The 5,450-nt window shown below is 43.3% G+C and overlaps 1 pseudogene; it reads right to left on the bottom strand.

Annotated features, from left to right (window-relative positions):
- Positions 1-2,152: 2,152 nt before the first annotated feature.
- On the bottom strand, positions 2,153-3,783 carry LOC114639690 (annotated as a pseudogene).
- Positions 3,784-5,450: the final 1,667 nt, after the last annotated feature.

Here is a 5,450-nt window from a genome sequence, read left to right as displayed (position 1 = left end):
TCTGGACCCCTTCCATGTGGCTTCAACTCCAAAACTCCTGCCTTTTCTCTCTCCCTTTCCCTTTCTATTTCCTCCTCCTGTCCCCCTTCCTCTCTCTTTCCCTCCCTCTCTCTTCTCCTCCCCCTCCCCTTCCTCTTCTCCTCCCTCTTCCTTCCTTTCCCTCCCTTTCTTTTTCCCTCCCTCTTTCCCTCCCCATTTCTCTCTCCCTGTATGACAGACGTCCCGCCCTATCCCCTGGTTTGCCCAGCCATTGGGTGATCAGCATTTATTGAAAAAGCATAGAATAAATGGTAAGCATTGTTTACACAAACTTGAGACTGGACATTCTTTCTTTTTTATTATTAGATATTTTCTTTATTTACAGTTCAGATTTTATCCCCTCTCCAGGTCTCCCCTCCGGAAACCCCCTATCGCATCCCCTCTCCCCCTGCCTCTATGAAGGTATTCCACCACCCACCCACACACCCGCCCATTCCAGTCTTCCCACCCTGGCATTCCCCTACACTGGGGTATCGAACCCCAACAGGATCAAGGGCTGCTCTTCCCATGATGTCCAAGAAGGCCATTGTCTGCCACATACACAGCTGGAGCCATGGGTCCCTCCATGTGTACTCTTTGGTTGGTGGTGAGACTGGACATCCTGGACATAAGCATTGCAATGGCTGGTCAGGGTTGACACAAGATATGAGACAAGAGAAATCAGCGTTTGAATGACACAAGGATAACCTTTACACAGTGCACAAAAGCATTCTGGCTACAAGAGGCACAAGGTTTTTACATTTGACAAATGTTTACTTTTGTCTGGCAAAGGCTTTAACCATTGAACCGCCTCCACTCACTCCTCACTGGAGTTTCAGAGCCAAAGATCTACCTTTTGGATTCCCAAGAGAATAGTTACACTACCTGTCCCCAAAGAACACATTAAAGTGGTACTTGGTGATGAAAAGCAGAAAGATTTGAGCAGTGTGCCACATGGGGTAGAGGACTGGATAAAGGGTCCCATGACCTCAAGTCTGTCTTCAGGGAACAAATGCGAGCTTTAGGTCTAAACAGAGGAACAATTGGAGTAGGAGAGAATAAGTATAATTAATCAACCATTTCTGGTCCTCCAAGGCAGCCCAAGGAAGTTTCTCAGGCCGTTATTCTTTAAAGGGGGCAGTCTGGCTCCCAGAAGATGATTATCCTGCTTCAGGCTGCAGCCTCCCCCTTGCAGCCTCAGCTCCTGTCCAGAGTGGAGGCTTGGCAGTCCTGAGGTGGCTGCTGATATAAGAGAATGATTTCAGCCTTGAAGAGGAAGGAGACCAGTTTGCTATTCTGCATTGTAGACACACTAGGGCATGCCTACGTGCAGTGGAGAGCGATGACCCAGTGAATGAAGAAGTCTGAGATGAAGGCAGAGAACACCAGGCTCTCGGTTCTGCTTTGAGATAGGCTGCAAGCCCAGGCCATGTGCTTCCTAGGAACCCATTTCTCAGTATGCAGCATGTGCCCCTGTGCTCTCTGTGCAGATGAGTCAGCAGGGTCACCGATTCCCAAGACCCTTCCTCTGCTGTGGGCATTACATTAAGAATAAGCCATTTTCCTGCCCCACCTTTTTCTTTGCCCATGATTCAAATGGTAACGTGTTTGGATGTGTATGAACTTCTATGTACAGGCTCAGAACTTAGAAGATAGGATGGGCTTATACTTTTAAGTAAGATTCTGTTTCTTTCCTGGAACTCACTATGTAGATCAGGCTTGAATCCAAAGCCACAGAGTCCTGGGATTAGAGCAGGCACCGCCACATCTAACCTTGATATCTTTTTATTTATCAAAGCTGTATTTTAATTTCATTACATTCTACACTAAATTCTTTGCTATTTACCAAAAAAAACTTTTTATAAAGCTTACTATTTTGTCTAATATAATACAGACCACTGGTCTATTTCTATGTGTTTCTCTCAAAACTTAGAAGAGCTTCTGAGCATGTCATGCAAAACTAAGTGGTATATTACACACCAAACGTGAGTACAGATTCTGTACAATAGATGGAACAGCAGATACGTGCTACATGAGACTACATGCTTTGTTAAGTCATCTTTTTACAAATCTTTCATGGAAAAAATTCTATATTACAAAATATGGTGGTTTGTATTCAAACACAAAATTCTTTTCATAAATGACTTTCAGACAGCATTAGCTGTCCATTTAACTTCATTCGCAGGTTTACCACAAGACGAGCCTGTTTTGTGTGTACTATAAAGCCCATTTTATTTTCCATACTGTGGATTTGAAAACAAGTACCAGCACCTCCCAGCTGCCATGTAAACCAACAATACTTAAAACTGATGAATAACGCCTTAGTTTCCATGTTTAGGAGATGAAGTCCTTTTATAGTCACTCGTACATACACAGGGATGACTTTATGATTGCTTGGGCTCGCCTTTGTAAGTATTTGTCCTGTGAAAAAAGCTGCTCCATACAAAGGTAGGAATTTCCCAGCAGTTCTGTAGAAACATGCGTTGCAGGTGACACACTTCCTTACTGACACCCTCACTCATACTAAGATTCTTATACTCATGGAGTATTCGATTTATCCAGTGAGGTGCCTTGCTTTTCAGTCTAGTAATAGGCATGATGGATTTCAGATTTTCCTCTTTTAAGAAACCTTGTTTGTGTTTTTTACTCTCATAATTTCAAAAAACTATTTGTAACAGTAGACTTGCCAATGTTACCTGTTTAGCATCAGGAGCTGTATAAAAGCCCTTCAGTAAATTATATCTGGCTTCATCAAAGAGAATAAGAATAGTCAATGAGTCTTCAATCTGTTTTTCAACTTCTAAAGGAAGTCCCACATCTTTTCTTGGGATAAGCTGTGGTGTTTCTCTTTGTAGATCCAAATTAGTCAATTCAGCAAGTATTTCTGGCCAGTCACGAACATGTTGCAACTGTTTATGATAAGGCTTGAACTGAAGACTAAGGTTTTCTGAACAGATCCAAATAGTGAAATATTGCTGAGTTTCCTGAGAGAGTCACATTCTTTCCATTATCTGCTGTGCTGTGGTATTATTGCCATGCTGTTGTTCAACAGAACGATACGATCCATCCATTCTGTAGATTCGAACTTTTTCGTATGACTTGCTAATGGCTTCTTTCAACAATTTTGCAGCTTCTTCCCAGTTATTTTGTTTGTTTTCTTCACAAGCATTTAATGGGGATCTTCCTTGTTGGTCTGTTATGTGCTTGTCAATGTCTGGGTGAATTAGGAGGATCTGTACAGTTTCAGCATGTCCCCCTCCAGCATCAAAATGAAGCAGTGAGCTGAGCTGGCCATTTAAAAGGTTTGGATTGCACTCTCCTTTCTCTAATAATATGCGAGTGGCCTCAACCTTTCCAGACCAGCATGCAAAATGAATGGGTGCCCAGTGGTCATTAATTATCTAGTTGGTTGACTGAAAATCCTTTATCAAGAAGATGGCTTCGCAATTCTGAATCTCCTTCACAGGCATTTCCATGTAAAGGAAAGCCACCAGCCCAGTGTAGATCTTTGTCTCCCACAGCACTGCTCATGCTTCGCTTTCCTATTTGGGAAAATATTTGCCTATTTGCCCTTTTTCCTATTTGGGAATTTGGATTTTTGAGTAGTTGGGAGCTCCGAGACCAAAGTATGGATTTATTACCACTTTATCTACCCTATTTGTATACTGAAGATCTGATCCAAACAAAGGGCTGTAAATGCAGGTGTCTGCTTTCTCTAGGGCTAACATTTTACTCTTTATTTAAAGTGCACTATAGCCCATATGTAGTGAGTTTTCTATCTGACCTAATTCAGCAACATGCGCAGGATTTATGACATTTGTCTTTATCAGTTCCTGGGGAGAAGGCTGGAATAAAGCTGGGGTAAAGTTCAATTGCGCATGGCGTTCATCTAACCTCGTATCCAAAGCTGTTAACATTCTTGCTGTAAGTGTTGCAAAGCGAGTACTGGATTCACCACGAACCCTCATAATGTCTTGTAAGCAGTAAAAAGTTGGGCATCCGAGAGTAAATGCATATTTAGTATTATCTTTGTCAACTGATGGAACGATAAATAGTGCTGCTTCTCTGCCTGTCTTCTTTTCATCCAGAGGAAACTTCTTCATCAGCACCACTCGTTTCCCTTTGATGCCCCTGGTTTACAGGAGAAACTGGTTTGGTGGTCTCTACTACGTAGTCTGATATGCCCTGTGTCACTTCACTGGTGCCTTCGTGTTTAGTTTCCAGCAAAACTTTCTTTCTCTTTTTTTTTCTGTCCTTCAATGGGAACTTCATGCAATAACATTTCGTAGGATTTAGCTCTATAGAGAGTTGAGCCTGGCAGTATTCTTTGGACTGATAACCGCAATGTATGCATTTTCTGTTTTCTGGGTTTCCCATTGCTTTATAAAACAAACAGAAAGTTCCTTGGAAGAGGAAATGACATAACTGCAGAACCTTGTAGGAGAGCTTCCGGGTCCCTGCCGTTTTCTCTACCTGGAGTCTGGCTCTTGCCTTTCCTAGTTCCCTCCAAGGAAATGGAGAAGACTAACCCGAGCTGGCAGGCAGCACATCTTCTCATAAGCCAAGTCAGAGCGTGGGGCTGCAACTGATGGACTGAGAAGCCCTTCACTGTTTTCTCATTCCTTCTGCCTTTCTATGAGGCCCAGAGATCCAATTCAACTTCCTGTGGCAGGAAGCCTGTAGGCTGTCACCAGAAGCTGCCCCAGTGAGCTCTGGTCTCTGGGCTCCTGTTCTCTAGTGTCCTTCCTTTTCCTGGGCCCATGGAACCCTTCAGTGGATCCACAAGCTTGCAGGTCCCAAGGCCTCCGCTCGCCATCTCACCCTGTCCTTGATATCTTAAGATGTGTATCTCTTCATTTTCCACTGGATGTTTTAATAGGTAATATTGACATGTGAAAATAAATGCTAGTCCATTCTGTTTAGATGACCTGTGTTAAATATCAAATAGATCACTCTCTAGCATGCGCTCTGACACATTACTTAAGTTTTCTGAATCTGCTCATCTGTGCAGCACACAGCACCACACTTCCCTCTCAGTGTTGTTGAGAGTAGTCAGTCAAACAGAGCTGCTACATAAGAGTCTAACTCTGTTCTGTCAGATTCCTCATCTTCTGCTGCTGCCCTGAACCGGTCAGGCAAGTTCTGGAGCCTTCACTTCTCTCTTCTTAGACTTCTCCAGTGATCTACTCATGTTAGATGGTCCTCTGGGACTCTCAGGGCTGGCCAGCTGTGGCTGCTCTCTCAGAACTGCCACTGAAAGATGCAGCCCTACTGTGTTTCCTTGGAGAGCTCTTTTTCTCTCAATTTTATTTATTCAACACCCACTCTTCTTTTAGGTCTCCACTCAGCTGTGACTTGTTCTGAATTCCAGTATGGAGACATGTTCCTCATGTCAGATCACAATCTGATATCTTGCTTGCTGGTTTGTCCCT

The sequence above is a fragment of the Grammomys surdaster genome, unplaced genomic scaffold (assembly GCF_004785775.1).
Source record: "Grammomys surdaster isolate TR1022 unplaced genomic scaffold, NIH_TR_1.0 125750, whole genome shotgun sequence".
Lineage (NCBI taxonomy): Eukaryota > Metazoa > Chordata > Mammalia > Rodentia > Muridae > Grammomys > Grammomys surdaster.
This window is presented reverse-complemented; position numbering and strand designations above follow the sequence as displayed.